Source organism: Phyllobates terribilis, unplaced genomic scaffold (genome assembly GCF_046119375.1).
Source record: "Phyllobates terribilis strain yellow unplaced genomic scaffold, ASM4611937v1 Scaffold_4__5_contigs__length_816908805, whole genome shotgun sequence".
NCBI classification, from domain to species: Eukaryota; Metazoa; Chordata; class Amphibia; order Anura; family Dendrobatidae; genus Phyllobates; species Phyllobates terribilis.
Window position 1 is genome coordinate 536,144,537 of NW_027362764.1, and position 25,087 is coordinate 536,169,623.

The following is a 25,087-nucleotide window of genomic DNA, read 5'->3' on the forward strand; positions in this document are numbered from 1 at the left end:
ATTACTAGATTATTTATAACTCACAATGTTATGTTTTGTTAAAAAAGTATCCAGACCTTTTTTAAATGCTTCTATAGTGTCTTCCATTACTACCTCTTGTGGTTGTCATTCCACAGTCTGACTGCTCTAACTGTAAAGAATCCTTTCTTATTTAGCTGCCAGAATTGACTTTCCTCCACGTGTAACAAATATTCCATTATCCTTTGTAAGGTCCTGGAAAGTGATAAGTCATGTGCCAGTAATATGCATTGACCACATATGTCTTGATACATATAATTGGGATGTTGTAATAATGTAATAATCTAGTTTCTGCCTTTTAACTGGCTCTAAATTCCAAAAATCTTTTTTAAAATGAGGAGCCCAAATTGGATCCCATATCCAAGATGTGGCCTTACAAGGGGTTTATAGAGGGGTAATAATACATTTGGATCACAGGATTTTATCTTTCTTTTTATACACCCTAAAATCTTGTTTGCTTTTGCAGCTGCTGCCTGACCTTGAGTACTGCTCTTCACCTTACTTGTAGCTAGAATACCAAAGTCCTTTTTCTGTTCTGTAATCTCTAATATATTTACATTTAATCTATATGCAGCAATACGATTACTCCTGTTTCGGAGCATTACGCTACGTTTATTAACATTAAACTGAATTTGCCATGTGTATGCCCTTACAGGAATCTTTCCAGATCCTTTTGTAATATTATAATGTCAGAGGTTAATAATCAATATATGCAGGTGCCTTGATCCATTGGAAAATGTAGGGATATCCAGCCATTTTTTGGATAAAATGTTTTAAAAAATGTATTAGTGTAATTGAATAAAAATAGAACATTTTGGAAAAGGTCTCACATTTTTTCTATAGTACTTGGAATGTTCTGTTTTTATTGAATTCTACTAATAAAATAGTTTTTAAATTTTTTTTTATCCAAAAAACGGCTGCATATCCCTATCTTATCCTATTGCTCCACCAAGTAGGAGTGTTTTTTCATCCGAGCTGAGGATTCGCTGGTTAGTTCAACGTGGGTGAGCTGGATGACCCTCTCTTATTTATTGCCTTGATCCATTACTCTTAGATTCAGAACAGCTACAGAGTTAAAATAATTTTACTTAAAGGGAATCTGTCTGCAGTTTTTTGCTATTTCATCTGAGAGCAGCATAATGTAGGAAAAGAGATCCTGAATCCTATGATGTATCACTTAGTTTACTGGGTGCAACCATTCTGACACAATCAGAGTTTTTAGATTTAGCAATGCAGCAGAGCTGAGAAAGCTGGCCCCACCCACACCATAGCTAACCCCGCCCACACCAGGCTCTCATGTACTTAGCTATAGACAGGTACTTATCACAGAAGGGGGCAGAGTCGGACCAGGGCTCACAAGAAGAGCTAGACACAGGTAATTAAAGCTTCAGTCTAAGTAAACAACAGCACACAGCCGGACATGTGACACATTGCTGAGTTCAGTGTTTTAACTCCTACCTCATGGTGTCCTCAGATACCAGAGCAAAAACCTGCTGACAGATACCCTTTAATGCTTACATCTCTCCCGTTTACTGCCGCCCACACTGCCCAAACAGATTATTAAGTGTCTCATGTGGAAGTGTGGGGCACAGGGAAGAAAATATAAAGAGGGGTTATGATCATTCATAAATTGCTTTCATAGGTTTGATCTCCAGGATTAGCAGGGATTTGGGGTGTAAAAATAACAAATAAAGAGTAAAACATAAAAGCAAACAGAAATAGGGCTGTGACCCAAAGTGGTAGGTGAGGCTGGCTAGCCCCATATTATACGAGGTCACAACTAGGTTTCGCCTGAGGAGGGCAGCACTAATTAGTCCTCAGAGGCACATAACCCTGAAATATGCAGTGATTATACACTACCCATTATAAAAGTGTCTAATGTGCTACTTACTGTCATGTTTTAGCTAAGATACAAGACATACGTATAAGGAGAAATGAAAAAGGTAATGAGGGATGACATATAAATATACTGATGAATTGTATATAACATAAAATATAATCAAAAAAGAAACGGAAGAATGGTTGCATATCTATTCTTAGACATATTGTAACCATTCTTTTAAAAAAGATTCTAATGGCCTCTAGAATGAGCAAGTCCAAACAGTGAGGAGAGAAGACCATGTGATGGCCCAAGGACAGAAGATGCAAGACTCCCTAATGTAAGGCCATGTTCACATGTGCAGTAATCATCAGTTAGAATGGGTCCAGCAGCAAGCCGTTAACAAAAAAGATATACAGACGCAACTGTTTTATCCGGCTAAAAAAAATGGCTTTAACTGGATCCGTTTTTTTAACAATGAAATCTATGGAACACTGATCAGTTAAAGTGTCCGGCCCCTGTGTACCGAAATCTCATTAGAAGAAAACGTCACATGGTGACTTCATCAAAGATATCAATGTAATCAGTATTACGGCTCCATCACAGCCATGTCTTTACTTGCTGACAGGTTCTCTTTAAGGTGCATTTACCCTGGCTGACCACAGCCAATAAAGGGGTTTTTCACCCCAAAGGAAACTTTCAACAAGCAGTACAGCTTATGGAATAACTGACAGTGTGCAATATATACAATGTTAGGATCCGGCTCTGCTTGTCGGTTGGAGTGGTTGTCACCTCACTGCAGGAATGTGATTTACGCTAAATTGTGGTCACGTTCTGACCAGATTGTCATCTGAGTGAAGATGATGAGAATCTATTTAGAGCGTAAGTGCAACTGTGGAAACCCTACTTGCAGATACATGACAAAGCGGAGGATAGTCGTTATAACGGCTGCAGTTGGCCGGTGTAAATGCACCTTTCTCCTGATAATTGTTGAAGCCATTATCTAGTAAAGATAACAGCCCATAGTCTGCAATGTGTACTGGTAATGAAGTGGTGCAGGTATGTGCACACGATAAGTATTTGCTGCAGACATTTCTGCACCAAAAACGTGTCTCTTGGCAGGAAAATCGCTTTGATATTGCTGCCATTTTCATGAGATTTTTTCCTGTTCTTTATAATGGGTGAAAAACGCTGCAAAAATGCTGAAAGAATAGATGCTGCAGACATGAAACTGCTTCAAATCTGCAAGGAAAAAATAAGCTGCTTTTACATGAGATTTCAGACATCTCATTCACTTTTCTAGTACTATCAAACAGCAATTTTGGGATCATGTACGTCCCTCCAGTTGAAAGAAATTAACATTTTCCTGGAGGGAAATTTATATTCAACATTATGTCAGTTCAGTTTTGTCTGTTGATGATAAAGTGCAGTTTACAGCAATTTTTATTTAAAAAATGTGACATAAACCCAAATCAGCCATAACCCACAAGTGCACAAAAATATTTCACATTCACCACTCACCGTTGGGGCCTGTACGCTCTTACTTATATTTTTCATATAAAAAACACTTATTTTTATATATACACATTAAAGTGAAGACTAGTGTTGATCGAGTATGTATCATTAACCCTTTCCGGTGAGCACACTCGGGTGCTTGCCGAGTATTTTGGCGTACTCGGCGTTTCATTCACTGTCACCTCGTCTGCAAGTGTCATGGCAATCTCAGCATGTGTCACATCTATCCAACAGCCGTGACACATGCCGCCGCGACGACAGTAAAAGAAATGCAGAGCACGCCAAAATACTTGGCGAGCACCAGAGCGTGCTTGCCAAAAGTGTTAATGAGACATACTCGCTCATCACTGTTAATGATACATACTCGATCAACACTAGTGAAGACCCTCCACAACATTTTTAATGAATGTTCAACTCACATATATCCTATGTATTTTGGCTCTCTTAGTTAAGAAGACCACAGTCTCGATTCATCAAAGCGTTTATGCCAGAATTATGACTTTAAAAGTTTTCAAAAGTCGCACAATTTTGGCACAACATGAGGCTGTTCTAAAATTTTGAAACTTTTGGTGTTGTCATGCCATTTTTGTCCAGCTCTAACAAAGTGAGCAGGGCTGTGGTCATCAATTTCATGACAAGTGGCAGCGTTCCTTATGCCACAAATCTTACTCCAGACTCCATCACTCCTGCTCATCAAGACTAAAGGAAAAAACACTGGTCTTGAAGAATCAGGACCCAAACCTTTTAGAAGATCATTTTTTGCCATGGTCTCACCTGTTATCCATAAAAGACAAGCAAATCTAAAGCAAGCACGTGGTTATCAAAGCAGGTAAGAACATAATGTTATTCAAATGTATTATATATTATCAGTGAAAAGTGTTCCTGGTATTGCACGCCTTTTAGGATTTATACAACTAAATATTGAAGTGCGCTATTTCACTCAGTGCTAAATGAAATGAAATATATGCTTGTTACTGTGGCTGAACCTATTTAATAGTCACAATGAACTATTCAGTAGATGTGCCAATGCTATATTTTTGTTGGCTTTCGAAGTCATGACTATGTAAGATTGAAAATCTATCACTTAATTTCTTCAGTCTTGATCCGCACCCTTCACTTGGATTTCTCCAGTGTTTTGCTGGATAAAAAAAAATGTGTTTTCATTGCTAATCTCAAGAATCATCCTCAAAGTATGTGCTCATTTTTAGGAAGAAGGATCATCAGTGAGCACAGGCGAAAATCTTCAACTCTTGTCAAGAAGAATATACATTTATACAGCTTCATGTGTTTAGACAAGATCTATTTGTTCAGCTTTAATATTTGCATTGAAGCTGCAGAGCTCCATTATTGTAGAATAGTATTAATGTATATGATAGCACTTGACAAACGATAATCCCATAATGAGCAATGCCATTATCACTGTTCTTCTCTCGCTTACATGCTGCCATATGAAGAAAGGTTGTGTATCACAGTTTAGGTATCATGACTTGTCTATACAAGTACATGGAAACATAAGACCACAGATGGTAACATTTTATGATTTTTCTGTATTCAGTGTATCAAACATAGTCCTATTTTTAATTAATATAATGTTTCGAGGTGTTAAAGTAGAGGCATATTTTGCATCAGTTACTTTTTTATTAGAACAGGCTGCTATGCAAATAACCTTAGCTAATAAAAATATTGGTATCTACATTGTAGCAAAGTCAGGTAGGCTGGGGTCAAAGTCAGGTAGGCTGAGGGAAGCTGACCAGAGTGGATTGTATTGGAGGTGGAAAAAGAGACCAGTCAGAATCCCTCTCTGAGAAGAGTCTACACAGGCCGTGTGCACCAAACTCCAAGTATCAGTGGTTGCTATGACAATAGCCATTGTGTTTGACCAAACTGGGACTAGCTCATCCGTTTAAGATAGCCAGGGTCTGTTCTGTTTAGTTAACACCTGGAAATGGCTAGGGACTTTGTGTATATGGTTTTGTTTTGATATTGTGCAACCAGACCAGTGGAAATAAATGTCACGTTGTTTAGACCCATGTATCCTGTGCCTGTACCATAGCTACCTAATGCCTACCTGAGAGTGTGAATCCTTCACTATGTATATTAGTTCTCGCGTAGTTATGAAGCTTTAATGGTAGGGAGCAAAAAATAAAAGACAAAGCTATTTTGCACACAGTCTTCCTTATGAATACTCTACGCTTTTATGTGTAAAGCTCCTTCGCAGCCTATGTGTCTGTCTATCCCCTCTTTAGCTGGATCTTGCACTTAAGCTGTTCTGTTACAAAAAAGGCACAATAACTCTAGGGTAGAACAATGACCCCAAGATTTTTCTCTCTGAATAGAATCCAAGAATTATAAAGGTTATTGTTACCTTCGGAGCATTTTATTTTTACTGAAATGCCTAAAAATAATCTTTTTTTTTTTACAAATTTTCAATGGTTTGGCTTGTGCAGCTTTTATTTATCACAATACTTAGCAAGCTACAGAATGCTGCTCACAGTAAAACTGTAAGATTATCTGTCTGAAAGCTCAACTCACTTTTCTCTATTGAATGATCTTGTAAGCTGATATATGATTAAATCAAGGTGCAAATTTTTATTTTTTCGTAAATCAGCTTAAAGGATGTTTCAGGAGAGGAGAGTGAGGAGCTAGAGACCGAACATATTAGACAGTTAATCTGACGTACTCACTGTGAATGACATTCTATGTACTGTGATACAGTATGTCAAAGCTGAAAAAACGAAAACATTTTAATGCAATTTAACTAAAATATTTTTGAACAAAATATAATGCAAAACAGTTCCCCAAAGATGTCCATGCTTTTTTTTTTAATTGTTCACATGATCAATACTATAGCTGTCACATCTCCACGTGGACCTGCTGTTGTGATGGCTTCTGCTGTTACCAGGCATTGTCCTATTCATTCTGTGGGAGGCACTGGTGATGGAGGAGACCAGAAACTCTGGGCAGTGTAGGCATTGTCCAGCTGCAGAGGCTAGAGTGACTGGGACCTGTAGTGCCATCCAGTCTGTCAGTATGGCTGTGTGTGGTGTCCAACTGGAGTGATTAGCTCCTTGCTGTGTCCAATGGCACAGCACCACACCCTACTAAAGCTTCCAGCTTATTGCTAGCAGTGGACAGATTTACTGTCTCTGGGGCACTTCTGCTGTTGAGCTTCTATTTAGCTTGTTTTACACTTATTCTCCTCTTGGTCCGTTTACTGGTAAACCTTCTGGTTTATGACTCTGTCCCTTGTCTTCACTCCTGGTACTGACCCACCAACTTGGCCATTCCTGTTAACCTGCTCCACTGGCCAGCAGCTACTCTTAGGACTCAACCCAGCTCCTCTGTGTAAGTCCACTTTCCTGTCCAAAGGTTGAATGGTGAAGGCCAGGGCTTCCATGGGACCTGATAGAGTAGCTATTGTAAAGCCTTTCCGTAGAACCCCTATTTTGAACTGCTAGCCGACCACGGACTAATTCTCAGTACAATAACTGTATATACTGCAGTTTATTGTTCCTCCACTTGCATTAGAGTCCATTTTTCCATTCTAGACTGTGGATGGCCTACATTTTTATTGATCTGAACATTTGGTAACAGAAAATTCGGATATTGACTTGACTGCTAAGATTTTATGTTTGGCTTAAAGACCAATACATTACAAGCTAGTTCACACAGATCTTTGTAAGTTTCAAGTATGGAAAAGAAGAGGATGTTTAGAAAAGGAAAGATTTCCTTTTGCCTTCTTCTAGAAACCAGTGCCTAAACAAAATACTGAAAGGATTACAAATCTGAAATGTGCTTGTGTCATCTAGTCCAGACATATTAAACAAATTCATGTTTTTCCTGAATTAACTTAAAAACATGGAAACTTGGCGGAACAATAGGGCAAGTTTCCTCCACAATAAAGCAGCAACAACCTACTTTTAGGCTTCTTGATTATGTGCTCAACTGCAAACTAAAAGATTTACTCTCTTGTGGGCACAATGAGACTTTGTATTTAATAACCACCATCTGTAGACAGAAATTCTCCTACAATTGAGACTGGATGACCCCCGTGCCCGCAACAAGTTTTGTCTTATTCATCTTTATTTCAGATGAATGCACATTATTCATGCAATATACTGTACTCGGGTGAAAAAATACACATTTTTTACAATGCAGCCTCCACACTAAATAGTTAACACTGTAACTTTTGGCACAGATGAATGTCTTTATTTCCTTAGTCAGATTCTTGCAAGGTGCCTTATGGCTCAACAAATCAGCCAAATTCAACCTTACACACAGGCAGCTGCATCTGGACCACTCTTCTTGTATGGCAAGGCAATACTGCTGCAAATATTAGAATAAGTAATTACAGGGCAGATCAATCCTAGTGGAAGCTTTCCTCATTCATAAACAGATTGAAAGAATAATGTTGTGTGGCACATTATCTAGATTGCTGCATGTAATTGGATGCTGCTCTCATCTGCTTTGGTCTAAAGTTCTAAAAGCGGATGACCCTTCTTCACTGGTTTATTCGAAAAATACAAATGATCCTGTGTAGAAAACTGCAAGGACATAAATCTACAGCAGTCCATTTCACAGGCCATTTGCCTTAAGATAAAAAATGACTTGTAAATAAAAGTCCTTGACTTGTGTCCTTCCATAAAGACAGGGTTGCCTTAACTTACCAAGACATTCATTGCCTTTTAACTAATAGCCATGGAGATGATAATTTAGTTATAATTCAATTATTTAAAGGGAACCTGTCACCAGGTTTGACTGATATGAGATACGGCCATCACCTTTCAGCCATGATATACAGCATTATATAATGTATATAAGGCCTTGATCCGACCTGGAAGACAAGAAAAAGAGCTTTTATTATACTCACCTGGGGTCCAGTCCTAGGGGTGTGGCTCATCTTGGTCCAGCGCTTCCCTTCTTCTTGAGATGCCGTCCTCCTTCTTGCTTCGTGTGGATGACGCGTCCTGTACGTCAATGGAACTTAGGGAGTTAAAGAGAACCTGTCACCTGATCAAAAGTCTCTAGTTTTTGCTGTTATTTTTTTCTCGCTGCTCGCTTAGCATTCCGTCATTTATTTATTTTTTTAATCTGCCATGCGGTTCCAGAGACATGAGCCTTTTGATTTCATGCAATTTTTTTATGATCTTTACCAAGGAGGCATGACTAGCAGGGTATCAATGCAACCAGCCTAAAGACATGCCTCCAGAAAATCTTGTGAGCCACATCCGCTGGGTAAAGACCACAACGATTAGCACTGAATAAAAAAGTCCTCTTCTCTGACCCTATAATGATCTATTGTCATGTGTGACAAATTAAAGGGAACCTGTAACCTTGAAAATGCCGTCCAATCTGCAGGCATCATGTTATAAAACGGGGGGAGTTGAGCAAAATTGATATATAATTTTGTGAGAAAAGATTCAGTAGAACCTGTATTTTCATCATTTAATCCTCTGCTCTTTCTATGATCTTCAGTCCAGTGGGCGGTCCTAACAGTGATTGACAGCTATCAAGTGTCATTAAAAAAGGAAGTAGCAAAAAAAAATAAAGCAATTAGATAGCGAAGTGAGGGAAGGATAGGGAATTTTAGATTAAATTATAGTAGAAAAAAAGATTAGATTGTGACAAATAAATAGAAAGGAGTTTAGGATGAAAATAGAATTTCATTTTGGACTTCCCCTTTAAACAATGCGTACCCATCCTATATTATATAGCGTCCTCTTGTTATATATAGCGTTGAATGAAATAGGGGTGGGAGAGAGGAAATTATAATGAATAGAGAGTGGGGGTGGGAGCGAGGAAATTATAATGAATTGAGGGTGGGGGTGGAAGAGAGGACATCATATTATAATGAATTGAGGGTGGTAGGTAGGAGAGACGGCATTATATTATAATGAATTGAGGGTGGGGTGGGAGAGGACATTATATTGAATTGAGGATGGGGGTGGGAGAGAGGACATGACATTATGAAGTGGGGGAGGGGAGCATGTAAATATAATGAATTGGAGGGGCTTGTAATTACAATGAATTGGGGGAGCTAGTCCGTGCTGTACTGAGTATGCGTCAGTTGTCAACTCCGGTGGATGCTCAGTAGAATTCCTCTCACTGTGCAATACACACAGTGACAGTGCGCTCTCTCACTGACTCTGAACAGAAGTGACGTCACATCCTTGGGCAGAGGTGGTCTCTGCTCACTTGTTCTTTACTTACACTGTGCACTTTGTTGACGGCTTGTCACTTATTATTAGAGCCGGTGAGAGAGTGCCCTGTCACTGTGCCATGAAAAGAACAGTGCACAGTGACAGGAATCTACTATGCATATGTCGGAATGGAAAACTGACGCATGCTCAGAAGTACAGCAAGTAGTCAAGCCCCTGAAACGGAGGTCACTGATGCATGCACTGGGATTCTCAAACAAAGCATCATTAAAAAAGGAAATAGCAGAAAAAAATAAAGCAATTAGATAACGAAGTGAGGGAATCCTAGGGAATTTTTAATTAAAGTATAGTAGAAAAAAGATTAGATTATGACAAATAAATAGATAGGAGTTTAGGATGAAAATAGAATTTAGTTTTAGACTTCCCCTTTAAACAATGCGCACCCGTCCTATATTATATAGCATCCTCTTGTTATATATAGCGTTGTTTCTTATTACATACTATCCGCTATTATATATAGTGCTATGTTATTTATTAAACTGTACATAAGGGAAAAAAACAGTCTGTGTCATTTTGCATCTATAGATGTCAACCAGAGCCGCTGTGTGTTAATCGTCACCTATCACATGGTCTATCAAAGGTGATCATGTGACATGGGTGCTGTGGGGGCCCATGCTCTCTAACCTGCCCGGGGCCCTGGCTACTCTTAATTCGCCCCTGGTAACACTATTAAACATTTAAAGCGTAACTTAAATTTTGGTCGATTTTTTTCATATGTTTTAGGCTATTTCATACTGAGTAGATCAGTGGGGTCTGAGTCCTGAGACCACCACCAATTGCTCAAAAGACCTCTTAGAAGTGTGAAGCTTAAGAGACAGAAGCCTTTGACTTTCTACTGCATCTGTACTCCGCTATGTAAGTTTGCTCTTGTCTACTGAACTGCGCACTTTTAATACATCTTTTCAGTGATTGGTGGGGTCTCAGGACTGGGTACCCCACCAATTTGCTCAGAATTAAGGTTTTTAAAGCATAAAAAAATCTTTCAAAAGTTTAGTAACTCTGTAAGGTTTATTTATACTGGCCGATAATCAGGTAAAGATTATCTATCTAATAGGCTGCCAAGCACCCAATGTATGAGCAAAACATTAGGTTTTCCGTTGAAATAATTTTTTAGCTTGCTTAACCCTGCTGTACTGTTTTGGGTCTATTTGACCCGAAAAAAAGTTTATGAAGCTGCAGATTATTTATTATGAGGATCTGCAAATCACGGATCGGCAAGTTTGTTTATGGACAGGTGTTGTTATTATGAGTGTTGTTTTTTTATTATTTTAACTCTTTCTGTATGAAATAATAATTGTTACATATCTACTGTTTGGGTCAATATGACCCGATAGTGCTTTCTACAGACCTTCTGCCATATTTTCAGTCACATAGTATCATTGTGGATTATTTTTGGCACATACTATTGTTTATCGATTTCGCCAGTTCCTGCACTCGATACATTTGCAAGTTACTGCAGATGGATGAGCTGTGAGTACAGGTCTGTGCAGGTCTGTTTCGCTGTAGTATATAATCTCTTATTGTTGCTACACTGGTTAGTGTTTGTTGCGATTTTATTATTATTATTATTGTTGTTTATTTATATAGTCCTGTTTTATTCCACAACACTGCTCTAACCCCGTGAAAGTCGTAAGTGTCCATTATTTGGAAGATTAGATAAAAATGTGGGGAAGATGTCTATTGAGTGAAGCTGAATTGTAAAAGTTTGCCAATGCCTCAGATTCTGAAGAAGATATCCAACTGGAGAAAGTGTCTGAAGATGAGGACCACATAAGTAACGGGAAAGTGATTACGAGAATTCTGATTGTGAAGTTGAATCTGATGATACATGATACCGAGACAACTAGTCCGATGCAAGAAATTCAGTCTGAAAACAAAAATGTAATTTGGAGCTTGCAGTCTTCTGCCCAGGCAAGAAAATTGTCCTCTGCTAACATCAGATAATTCCCTAATAACTAGCTGCTATTAGAGAAGTTTGGGATAAATGGATAGAGATTCTTCCAAAATCATACAATACTGGTGAGAATGTCACTGTGGATGAACAACTTGTGGCATTCCAAGGTAGGTGCCCGTTCACACAATATATTCCGAGTAAGCCGGCAAAGTACGGCATCAAGATATGGACACTTTGTGACAGCAGCAGTTCATACACTCTAAACACTCAGGTATATACAGTACAGACCAAAAGTTTGGACACACATTCTCATTTATAGATTTCTCTGTATTTTCAGGACTATGAAAATAGTGCATTCACACTGGAGGCATCAAAACTATGAATTAACACATGTGGAATTATATACTTAACAAAAAAGTGTGAAACAACTGAAAATATGTCTTATATTCTAGGTTCTTCAAAGTAGCAACCTTTTGCTTTGATGACTGCATTGCACACTCTTGGCATTCTCTTGATGAGCTTCAAGAGGTAGTCACCGGAAATGGTCTTCCAACAATCTTGAAGGAGTTCCCAGAGATGCTTAGCACTTGTTGGCCCTTTTGCCTTCACTCTGCGGTCCAGCTCACCCCAAACCATCTCGATTGGGTTCATGTCTGGTGACTGTGGAGCCCAGGTCATCTTGTGTAGCACCCCATCACTCTCCTTCTTGGTCAAATAGCCCTTACACAGCCTGGAGGTGTGTTTGGGGTCATTGTCCTGTTGAAAAATAAATGATGGTCCAACTAAACGCAAACCGGATGGAATAGCATGCCGCTGCAAGATGCTGTGGTAGCCATGCTGGTTCAGTATGCCTTCAATTTTGAATAAATCCCCAACAGTGTCACCAGCAAAGTACCCCCACACCATCACACCTCCTCCTCCATGCTTCACGGTGGGAACCAGGCATGTAGAGTCCATCCGTTCACCTTTTCTGCGTCGCACAAAGACACGGTGGTTGGAACCAAAGATCTCAAATTTGGACTCATCAGACCAAAGCACAGATTTCCACTGGTCTAATGTCCATTCCTTGTGTTCTTTAGCCCAAACAAGTCTCTTCTGCTTGTTGCCTGTCCTTAGCAGTGGTTTCCTAGCAGCTATTTTACCATGAAGGCCTGCTGCACAAAGTCTCCTCTTAACAGTTGTTGTAGAGATGTGTCTGCTGCTAGGACTCTGTGTGGCATTGACCTGGCCTCTAATCTGAGCTGCTGTTAACCTGCGATTTCTGAGGCTGGTGACTCGGATAAACTTATCCTCAGAAGCAGAGGTGACTCTTGGTCTTCCTTTCCTGGGGCGGTCCTCATGTGAGCCAATTTCTTTGTAGTGCTTGATGGTTTTTGCAACTGCACTTGGGGACAGTTTCAAAGTTTTCCCAATTTTTTTGCACTCACTGACCTTCATTTCTTAAAGTAATGATGGCCACTCGTTTTTCTTTACTTAGCTGCTTTTTTCTTGCCATAATACAAATTCTAACAGTCTATTCAGTAGGACTATCAGCTGTGTATCCACCTGACTTCTGCACAACACAACTGATGGTCCCAACCCCATTTATAAGGCAAGAAATCCCACTTATTAAACCTGACAGGGCACACCTGTGAAGTGAAAACCATTTCCGGTGACTACCTCTTGAAGCTCATCAAGAGAATGCCAAGAGTGTGCAAAGCAGTCATCAAAGCAAAAGGTGGCTACTTTGAAGAACCTAGAATATAAGACATATTTTCAGTTGTTTCACATTTTTTTGTTAAGTATATAATTCCACATGTGTTAATTCATAGTTTTGATGCTTTCAATGTGAATGTACAATTTTCATAGTCATGAAAATACAGAAAAATCTTTAAATGAGAAGGTGTGTCCAAACTTTTGGTCTGTACTGTACAGGAAAAAAGCCTGGAGAAAAACCTGAAAAGAATCAGGATACGTGAGTAGTTTCAGTTTTGATGTATTGACTAAGAGGACAAAATGTGACATGTGACAACTTTTTTACAATCCAGCTGTTGCTAAAACGAAAACTTACAATGCTGGGAACTGTAAGAAAAAGCAAGCCTGAACTGTCGCAAGGTATCCTTGGTAAAAGAGGTGTACTTTACTGGAGATACGATAGTGGTTTCTTACATTCCCAAAAAAAACAAATAGGTCATTCCGATGAGCACGAAGCACAGTGACAGTGCAGTAAGTAGTGACAAAAAGCCACAGATGATATTAGATTATAATTCCACCAAAGGCGCAATTGATACAGTAGATCCACTAATAACTACACACACAAGCAGACGCAAAACCAATCGGTGGCCAATGGTTTTATTTTATAACACTCTTGCTGTATCTGCCTACAATGCAATTGTTTTATGGTGTGAAATAAACCCTGATTGACATACCAATATACTGCATAAACAAAAACTCTTTCTGGAAGAATTAGGAAAGTCACTTGTTATGACATCTATTTTCAGAAGAAAAGTAAAACCCCAAAGTGAAGGAGCTTCAGCCATAGTAAACCGTATCCAGCAGCATGCTCAACAACGCGAACCCATGACCTCCATCAGCACTGGAAAAAGCCTAAAGGGGAAAAGATGCAGCATTTGTGCATCTTTGTGTGATAAAACAAATATTACATGTTCTAGTTGTAGTAAATGTTTATGTAAAGCACATGTGAGTTATTTCTGTGCAGAACGTAAGAATGGCTGAATATAGCAATAATGGACCTGTGCAACCCTTTGCTTTATTTTCATTAGAAAACTGGAGTTTTTATTTTTCATTTGTTTTTGACCAACCATGTTCACATACAGTTAAATAATGCAACTGGTATTCAAATAATAATATGCTTAGAGTAGTTAAATGTCAAAAACAGACTTTATTAGGTCGGGTCATATTGACCCCAACAGTACAAGTGTATAATCAATACGAACAGAACAGCAGGGTTAAATATCATTATTCTGAGCAGCAGATCATCAGGTGTAAACATGTGCCGCCATGAAAATGCGCACAGAACGATCATATTAAAAATCGCTTAGTGCACATTAATGTGCGATCGGCCTAAACAGGCTATTAAACGACTGCTGTTAGGCTTCACATGACCAGCCGACGGTCATTTAAGTGCCAAGTTTAACTAGTGTAGATGCACCCATAGGTCCAGGTACCTTATAGGTGACATATTTTCCGATTGTACTTGCTCACATCCTTTTCCTCTTCATCTGCTCCTGATGTCGTCTGTGTAGACTTCCCTTTTCTCTGGTCTTCTGCAGCACATGCCGACAGACTGTTCTTAAATAAAATAAAAGTGTCATTATAATGCTGCCTGAATAAAAATAGGTGCCCCTGCTGTGCCCTAAATAAGCCCTATACTGTGTCCATGAATAAATAATAGCTCCACACTGTTTTCCCTGCACAAAAAATGACCCCCATACTATCCCTTTTATGGTACATGGCCTCCTCTCCCTTATATACTATAGCCACCATCACTACCCCATAAACAATGGCTGCCACACTGTTTTTTCTTATGAACAATAACTGTAAAATCACCCCCTTAACAACTATGGCCTATACACTATTCTTCCTACACACTGTACCTACTTTATGAACTCTAGCCTCCATACTGTCCACTTATTTAGTGCCCCTCCCAACAATGCCCCCTCTTCACACTGTGTCCCCTCTTCACACTGTACTCCCTCCATAGCATGCCTACACAATCTCCATCCTTTTGTATACTGCACCCCCACTTACCCTCCACACAGCCATCGCCCCATGTACCCACCACACACAGCCAGCACCTCATGTACCCACCACAAACAACCAGCACCCCATGTACCCCCTATATATAGCCTGCACCCCATGTACTCTCCATATCCAAAATGCACTTCCATATACAGCCTGCACTTCCCACATACAGCCTGCTCTTCATGTACCCCCATATGCAGCCTGCATTACCATATACAGCATGCACCCCTATATACAACAACTACACCCCCCACATACAGTCTGCACCCCATGTATCCCCCATATACAGTCTACACCCCCTCATATACAGCATTCACCCCTCTCATATACAATCTCCACTCCCTATACAGCCTGCAGCCCTATATACAACCTGCACCCCCATATACAGACTCCCCCCTAATATATAGCCTGCAATCCTGTATACAACCTAGACCCCCCATATTCAGCCTGCACCCCCATATATAACCTACAATGCCCCATATACGGCCTGCACCCCAATATACAGACTATATACTCATATACTGGCTGCACCCCCATATACAGACTGAACCCCCATATATAGACTGAACCCCTATATACAGACTGAACCCCTCATATACAGACTGAACCCCCCATAAACAGCCTGCACCCCATGTACAGACTGCACCCCTTTTACAAACTGTACCCCCATATACAGTCTACACCCCATATTCAGACTGCACGTCCATATACAGTCTGCACCAACATAAACAGTCTGCACCCACATATACAGAATGCACCCCCATATACAATCTGCACTCCATATACAGACTGCATCCCCTATATTCAGACTGCACCCCCATATACAGTCTGCACCCAAATATATAGGCTGCCCTCCATATCTAGTCTGCACCCACATATAGGCTGCCCTCCATATACAGTCTGCACCCACATATAGACTACACCCCCATGTACCCCTATATCCTGATTACCTGTCACCAGTAACCCATCTTCTTCAACTGTTGCTGCTTTCTGTGTTGCAAAGCATTGCTGTAAGTGAAATCTCTAGGATGGCAGCTCCTATATGGGTCACATGAGCATAAGATCATCACAGGTTCTTCACCCTTAGGGTATGTGCACACATTAAGTATTTGGATGCAGAAATTTCTGCACCATTTCTGCATCTCTTGGCAGGAAAAACGCAGCGGCAAAACGCGCATTTTTGATGCATTTTTTCACCTGTGTTTTTCTAGCATTTTTGGTAAGCAATGAAAGCTGTACAGATAGTTAAAGATGGATAATAGATAGAGATAATAGATATAGATAGATACAGACAGACAGACGTATAGACATGTAATTGCACAACCCCCCAACTTATTGTAAAATTGTACCCTGTGGAGCTTATTGGACAGCTTTTTATGATTAAATAAATAAATGAAAAAATGACGTGGCGTCCCCCTCATTTTTGATAATCTGCAAAGGTAAAGCAGACAGCTATAAGCTGATATTATGAGGCTGGGAAGGTCCCTGTTTATTGGGCCCTTACCAGCCTAAAAATACCAGTCCACAGCCGCCCCAGAAGTGGCGCATCATAATAGATGCACCAATTCTGGCGCTTCACCTTGGCTCTCCCCGATTGCCCTGGTGCGTTGGCAACAGGGGTAATGGGGATTGGGGTTGATGCCAGCTGTGATTTGTCCAAAATCACAGCTGACATCAAGCCCTGGTGTTAGTAATGGAGACGTGTCTATCAGACTCCCCCATTACTAACCCAGTAAGTAAAAAGAAAACACACACATAAAAATATTTAAATAAACACTCCCCCACACTTTCCCTGGTTCACCATTTTAATTAAAAAAAAATGTTCCCACGCAGGAACTTTATGGTTGTGCCACCCCCAACCTGCCACCTTAGACACCCGCCCTCGAGTGCCTAGTGTCAAATATGGCCCTAGTGTTAGGTAACAATCCTCATTGGTTTTTCCGTGTTGTGCACAGAAGCTCTAATCTCTGAATACCATTGTACTACAATAAACTTTAGTGCAGTTTAGATGGCAAGTGGGGTAAAGACTTTACAAAGATGTTTAGTCCCAATAATAGCCTGTTAAAACCTGTACAATGTGTAGATCACGCTGAACTTAATTTTATGTGATGAAACTACCATAAGACTAAGCAATTCCAGCTGGGAATCAGATGTTTGGTTTGGATTCAGTCCAAGTTTTAACTTGTTCTTTATAACCAGCTGTAAAAGCTTCATATGCAGAATAGGTCCTTTGCGAGTAAAAGTATGCCGTTTTTAAGCTCATCTACTTTATAGAATTGTTTTCTTAATGTATGAAAGAACACAAGGACATGTTATTCACCCTCCATCTATCGCAGCTAATAAATACAGAGGCCATAATTTAAAGCTGCTACTCTAATACATATGTTTCTTGTGTTCCTTCTGTCTTTGGATAAGTCAAGACCAAAGTGACCTTGGTACCCCATGATTAATATATCAATTTCTGCAACCATAACAGTATAAACTACAGGGAATTACTTAAGGCAGAAAATATGTTGGAAACCAAGTTGTTCCAAAACTCCTTTAATCATGAATACAATAGTCCTGATTTCTTGCATATTGGCATCTGACAAACGGAGCTGCCACTAGGAATTTCAGCGCCCCAAACTGGCAAAATTTTAAGGGTCCTTGAGACTCCCTCCGCCCAGGCTTCACCCCAGTTCCGCCTCCACCCCTTGAACCTTCCACAGTCCCTTCGCACATTCTTGGAGAAACTCCACTTCTGCACCATGTCCTCACCAATCACACATTAACAGTTCCCATTGAACACTATATAACATACATAGCTATCAGTCTTTGTTCTGGCCAAAAGATTTTTTAAGCTGCTGCCACGACAAGGTAGACTCTTTTGGCTGGGCCCTACTCTACGCTAACCTATTAAACATTTCTTAAAATATCCAATACTCTTTTCAGGTATATTTTTATCTACTTTAAGGGAATGTGTCACATACAGTACAGACCAAAAGTTTGGACACACCTTCTCATTTAAAGATTTTTTTGTATTTTCATGACGATGAAAATTGTACATTCACACTGAAGGCATCAAAACTATGAATTAACACATGTGGAATTATATACTTAACAAAAAAGTGTGAAACAACTGAAAATATGTCTTATATTCTAAGTTCTTCAAAGTAGCCACCTTTTGCTTTGATGACTGCTTTGCACACTCTTGGCATTCTCTTGATGAACTTCAAGAGGTAGTCACCGGAAATGGTTTTCACTTCACAGGTGTGCCCTGTCAGGTTTAGTAAGTGGGATGTCTTGCCTTATAAATGGGGTTGGGACCATCAGTTGTGTTGTGCAGTAGTCTGATGGATACACAACTGATAGTCCTACTGAATAGACTGTTAGAATTTGTATTATGGCAAGAAAAAAGCAGCTAAGTAAAGAAAAACGAGTGGCCATCATTACTTTAAGAAATGAAGGTCATTCAGTGCGAAAAATTGGGAAAACTTTGAAAGTGTCCCCAAGTGCCGTTGCAAAAACCATCAAGCGCTACAAAGAAACTGGCTCACATGAGGACCGCCCCAGGAAAGGAAGACCAAGAGTCACCTCTGCTTCTGAGGATAAGTTTATCCGAGTCACCAGCCTCAGAAATCGCAGGTTAACAGCTGCTCAGATTAGAGACCAGGTCAATGCCACACAGAGTTCTAGCAGCAGACACATCTCTTCAACAACTGTTAAGATGAGACTTTGTGCAGCAGGCCTTCATGGTTGTGATGAAAGCCGGCCGGTGGGTGCAGCTCTCTGGCGCCCCCTTACCTCTCAGGTCAGTCAAGGTACTGCACCTAGAGAAAGTAGTGCCAGGTAGCTGCAACCAGCGCAGGGAACACGGTAGTGTGTTATCCCTTCAACGTCACTAAACCGTAACGTCACTACACAGCACAACTCGCTAGCGCCCTCTTAGCCTCAGGTCAGTCAAGGAACTGCACCTAGGATAAGCGGTCGCCAGGGAGACTGTCCTGTAACCTACTGGGTATCGGGGCCCTCTGTAGTGAGGGCGGTATATATATCTTCCTTGGCCGCGCCAGGAATATATATATCTGAACCTCCGACCGTCACTACCAGCCTTCCCCAATCCCCAGTTGGTATGCTGCCACCAGTCCCTATTTTAGATATACGCCCAGTCCGTGAATGGGCCTATATCGGGTCAGGAACCAACCCTGGGTAGCGTTTTGGCTTGAGCCGAGCTCACACGGACGTGCGTTCGTTATGCAGAATAAAAGGCAGGCCCACAATTACTTGAGGTAATTGATTATAATAATACACTAGATACACGATATACAACTAAATATACACAGGTATAAGGTCAGGCTAAACTATACAACAATGGAATACAACACACAGAATCACCACAGCATATCAGTTACCGGTTTCTTGATTTTCTTGTGACGCAGGGAGAGGATTCTGCGGTCGCAGGCACGGTTCTTTGTTACAGGCTGAGGCCTACCACCGCATGGTCAAACTGCTCCTCCCCTTGGTGGCCTCAGCTGGTGCTCAGATGTTCAGCACCCCACTCTTGGGTCAAGACTGACTTATCTCTTGTCTGTCCTGCTATCTTACCTGCCCCGTCCCGCCCACTGCTGGTGAGGTCAGCTGGCTCAGTCTCCACCCTCAGGTCTAACTTCGATCAGAAGCCCAAATTCTATGGAACCCAATAACTTCTTCTGGGATGGTCTCATGATACCCCCAGGGGTTCCCATGGATTCGGGCCGCCGTAACCGACCTTTTGATATCAATTATGATACCATACGGTCCTCAGGAATGGCTCCGCGCTATATCTTGGCTTCCAGAGCACGTACAAACGTCTACCGCGGAGGCTTGTGTGCGCAATGGCTCCGGGACGCCGTGATATTTTTTTATTGGCCCATCCCATGCAACATGCGTGTACTTTTCATGTTTCTATATCTTATGCCTCCATGCTTGTGACAGACAAAGAAACTAGTCCTATGGGACAAATGGTCAGGTACAGATAGACGAAGCACCCCCCCCTGCTGGCTGTGTTTCCTCTCGAAGTCTTTGAAGCTCCTAGCATTCAAGTGTTAAGTAGGCTTCTTATCTTACAGGAGCCTGGATGGGGGGAAACTATCTAGTTGACGTTTTAACAGAAGGTCCCAAGGGTGGGGGCTGCTGAAGTGTGGCCATCCCTGGATATGATTTATCATTACCAAGATGGCGGCTACAGGTTCATCACACCTCCCCCTATACGAGGGCGCGAGGGGGTAGCACATTCCTGTGTTCCCCCGTGCGTCCTTCTGCACCCTCCCCTTGCCGGGATAACCCGTCAGCGTTACCGTGGTCACGGCCTCTTCTGTGGCGAATGGAGAAGTGGTACTGCTGGAGAGCGAGGCTCCAGCGTAGCAACCTGCCATTCGACCCAGAGACCATGTGTAACCAGCTGAGGGGGTTGTGGTCCGTCTCCACGGTGAAATGGCTCCCGTACAAGTAGGGCTGCAGACGCTGCAGGGCCCATACAATTGCCAGGCATTCTTTTTCCACCGTGGAGTAAGCCACCTCCCGGGGCAGTAGCTTCCTGCTCAGGTACAAGACAGGATGTTCCTGGCCTGTCGTGTTGACCTGACTTAGCACAGCACCGAGGCCAAAGTCACTGGCGTCGGTCTGTACCACAAACGGCCGGTCGAAGTCGGCAGCTTGCAGTACAGGGGAGCTACTTAGGGCGGCCTTGAGTGCCCCGAAAGCTGTCTCGCAGGCGACTGTCCAGTCGACTGCGACGGGCAGCTTCTTCTTGGTGAGGTCCGTCAGGGGCTTGGCCAGGGTGCTATAGTGTGGGACGAACCTCCTATAGTACCCGGCGGTCCCCAAGAAGGACATCACCTGCTTTTTGGTCCTAGGAGTGGGCCAGGATGCGATGGCATCCACTTTCCCCGGTTCTGGCTTCAGAACCCCCCCGCCTACCCGGTGACCCAGGTAGAGGACCTCACTCATGCCCAGCTGGCACTTTTCCGGCTTGATGGTCAAGCCTGCCCGGTGGATCCGACCGAGCACCTGCCGCAGGTGCTCTAGGTGATCCTCCCAAGTGGGACTGAAGACTGCAATATCGTCCAAGTACGCAGCCGCGTACCCTTCAAGTCCCTCAAGCAGCGTATTGACCATCCGCTGAAAAGTGGCAGGGGCATTCTTCATGCCGAATGGCATCACTGTGGACTCGTACAGTCCAAAAGGGGTGATAAAGGCAGAGCGTTCCCTTGCCGCGGGGGTCAGAGGAATCTGCCAGTACCCCCGGCTCAGATCCATGATGGTCAGGTACTTAGCCCCGGCCATCCGATCGAGCAGGTCATCGATGCGTGGTATGGGGAACGCATCGGTGGCCGTTACAGCGTTGAGCCCCCGGTAGTCCACGCAGAACCGTGTAGTTCGGTCCTTCTTTGGTACGAGGACTACAGGCGAGGCCCACGCGCTGCTGGATGCCTGGATCACCCCCAGCTTCAGCATCTCGTCTATCTCTTGGCGCATGTTTCCCTGCACCTCGAAAGAGACCCGATATGCTGAACGCCGGATCGGCGGGTGATCGCCAGTGTCCACGTCGTGGACAGCCATCTCAGTCCTTCCGGGCAGGCTGCTGAACAGCCCCCGGAAGGGGTGCAGGGTGGTCCCCAGCTGGGACCGTTGGTCCTCCGTGAGCTGGTGGCCAACCCCCACATCCTCGATGGACCCACCCGCCTTGGCTTGGGTGAGCAGATCCAGGAGGGTTTCTACCTCTCCTTCCTCGGGAAGGTTGCACACTGGGTGGGCAGTCGCTTCCCGCTCATGATGAGCCTTCATCATGTTCACGTGGAAGGCCTTCCTCCTTCCACGGGCGTGATCCAGGGTGACCAGATAGGTGACGGCATTGAGTTTCTGGTGCACGAAGTAGGGACCTTCCCAGGCTGCCTGAAGCTTGTTCTGTGGTACGGGGACCAGTACCCACACCTTTTGACCCACCTGGTAGGTCCTCTCACAAGCATTCTGGTCGTACCACCGCTTCTGGTCGGCCTGGGCCTGGGCCATATTGTCCTGCACCAGCTTTGCCAAGGCCATCATCCTGTCCCGGTGGCGCACGACATACTCGATGACCGACACCTCGGGGGTGGCCAAATACCCTTCCCATGCTTCCTTCACCAGAGCCAGGGGGCCCCGTACCCGTCGCCCGTACAGGAGCTCAAAGGGGGAGAACCCCGTTGAGGCCTGCGGAACCTCCCGGTAAGCAAATAGGAGGTGTGGGAGGTAACGCTCCCAGTCTCTCCCGTGGGAGTCGACCAACATCTTAAGCATCTGCTTTAAGGTGCCATTGAACCGCTCACACAGGCCATTAGTCTGTGGGTGATACGGGCTGGCCACCAGATGTTGCACCTGCATTTGCTTACAGAGGGACTCCATCAGCCGCGACATGAACTGGGTCCCTCGGTCGGTGAGCATTTCTTGGGGGAAACCCACTCTGGAGAAGATCTCCAGTAAGGCGGTAGCCACCTTGTCGGCCCGAATGGACGACAAAGCTACCGCTTCCGGGTACCGGGTGGCATAGTCCACTACCGTGAGTATGAAGCATTTCCTGGAGTGGCTGGGAGTGGACAGAGGTCCAATAAGATCCACAGCGACCCTCGAGAAAGGCTCTTCGATGATTGGCAGAGTTACCAGTGGGGCTTTGGGGCGCGGCCCCGCCTTCCCCACCCTCTGACAGGTGTCACACGAACGGCAGTAGGCACCCACCGCGGCTCCCATCCCAGGCCAGTAGAAATGCTGAGCTATCCTGGCCTTGGTTTTAGCGATCCCTAGGTGTCCGGCCATCGGAATCTCGTGTGCGATCCGCAACAATTCCGCCCTGAACGGATAGGGTACCACTAACTGTCGGTCCCTGGGCCACGCCTCCGGTGAACCCTGCTGGACCGTTACCCGGTACAGCCGTCCCTGGTCCCAGACCACACGCTCGCAGTCTGACTCCATGGGAGGCTGTGCCGCCTGTTCCTTGAGAGCTTTCAGGCTGTCGTCTGCTTCCAACGCAGCCTGAAATTCCTGACTTGATGTGGCCAGAATCGACGAAACTGCCACATCCTCCGTCAGCCCCTCCGGGCATGTCACCTGGCCGCTGTCTGACCCGGCAGACACTTGGTCAGAAGTGGGGAAGCCGTCGGACCTCTGCAAGGCTCCTTGGGCTCCGGCGCTCCCACTCCTGGTGACAGCGGCTATGACCGCTGTGACCGTGGGTAGTGCCTGCTTCCCCTCTGTTTCTGACCAAGCCGCCCGATCAGGCAGGCTTCCTAGGCCTTTGGACATCTCGGATGTGGGGAACTCCTGCCCTGGGGTCTTACCTGGCGGCTCCTCTCTTGGGACACCCCCACCTCCCATGGCCTGTTCCTCCCCCTGCAGTGGGCCTATACTCAGCAGCCTGGATACCCCTGGGAGCCCTACACTGCCGGTAGCTGCCCCCCTCTCCATCCCTGAGCTTCCCTCTACAGAATCCTGCCCGCCCCCTCCCTCACCGGAGGACAAGAGGTCACGGCACGCCGGCTGAGCACCTCTGCGGGCATCCCCACACTCCCCACCTGCTTTCACTAACCCTGTTTGTGTTGTGTCTGTGCAGGTGTTACCCTCAGGTTTCACTCCCTCCTCCTCAGCAGGACACACACTACATACAACATGGTTGGCATTAGCAGCAGACAAATCAATACACTCTTGGGGGGCCGAACTTGGGGGTTCAGAGGGTACATACTGCGATACTAGACGCCCCAAGTCGGTCCCTAATAAAACATTTGCGGGAATATTTGGCGTTACTCCCACCTCCCGCATCCCCCTTCCGGCACCCCAGTCCAAATACACCATGGCAACGGGAAGTGCCGGCTCCACGCCTCCAACCCCGGAGACGGAAAGAGTCTTTCCTGGTACCAAGTCCTGGGGGGACACCACCTCAGGCCGTACCAGTGTTCGTTCAGCGCCCGTGTCCCGCAGTCCCATGACCGCAGAACGGCCTATGGTGACGGGTTGGATGTTGTCCAGGGACCGACCACCACCCCCTCCCACACACAAAACATTGGGCGCTCTCTGGGACTGGGATGGGGTCTTTTGGCGCTGGGGACACTCAGCCCTAAAGTGTCCTGGTTTGTTGCATAGATGACAACGTCTTACGTCTGGTCCTTGCCTGGAGAGGGCAACAGGGGGATACACCCCTTGTGTTCTAGGGGCCGGGGAAACAGGGGCATGACTGGGCTTACCCCCTCTCCAGGTGCTGCTGGCAGACTTCTTCAGCTCAGGCGCCCTGTTATTGGCATACTCGTCTGCCAGGGCGGCTGTAGCAGAAGCCCCTGTTGGTTTTCGGTCACGGAGGAACTGTCGGAGGTCCTCTGGGCAGTTCCACAAGAACTGCTCCGTGACGAACAGTTCCTGGACCTCCTGGCGGGTAGTAAGCGCTAGACCCGAGGTCCAGTGCTCTGCGGCTCTCAACAGCGCCCGCATATGATCGGTCCAGGTGTCCTTGGGGCCACGCAGCAGGCTCCGGAACTTCTGGCGGTACGACTCGGGAGTGAGCTTGTACTGCCGGATCAGGGCCCGCTTGATGCAGTCGTAGTTCTGTACCTCCCCGGCAGGTAAGTCCCCCAAGGCATCCAGGGACTTACCCCTCAAACGGGGGGTCAGGTATCTGGCCCACTGATCCCGGGCCAGATGGTGCTGAAGACAGGTCCGTTCAAATGCCACCAGAAAGGAGTCCAGGTCCCCATCCTTCTCCAGTAGAGGGAAGTCCTCAGCTCGGACTTTGGACGACTTGGTCTCCTGATGGGTTGGTTGCTCTAGCGGAAGCCCCCGCTGGGCCAGGTCCAGTTGGTGCTGGCGCTCCGCAGCTCGCTCTGCACGCTCCGCAGCCTCCCG

At 44.3% G+C, this 25,087-nt stretch overlaps 1 protein-coding gene and 1 long non-coding RNA gene across 4 annotated transcripts in view; one reads left to right on the forward strand and one right to left on the reverse strand.

Annotated features, from left to right (window-relative positions):
* Positions 1-25,087, forward strand: part of DIPK1C (divergent protein kinase domain 1C) — a 265,620-nt gene that overhangs the window by 63,918 nt on the left and 176,615 nt on the right. The gene's annotated exons all lie outside the window — the stretch shown is intronic.
* LOC141265639 (uncharacterized) overlaps positions 14,552-25,087 on the reverse strand; it is a 31,591-nt gene continuing 21,055 nt past the window's right edge. Inside the window, exon 3 of the long non-coding RNA XR_012320136.1 lies at positions 14,552-14,750. This is a non-coding gene — a long non-coding RNA (uncharacterized lncRNA). The remainder of the gene's footprint in view (positions 14,751-25,087) is intronic.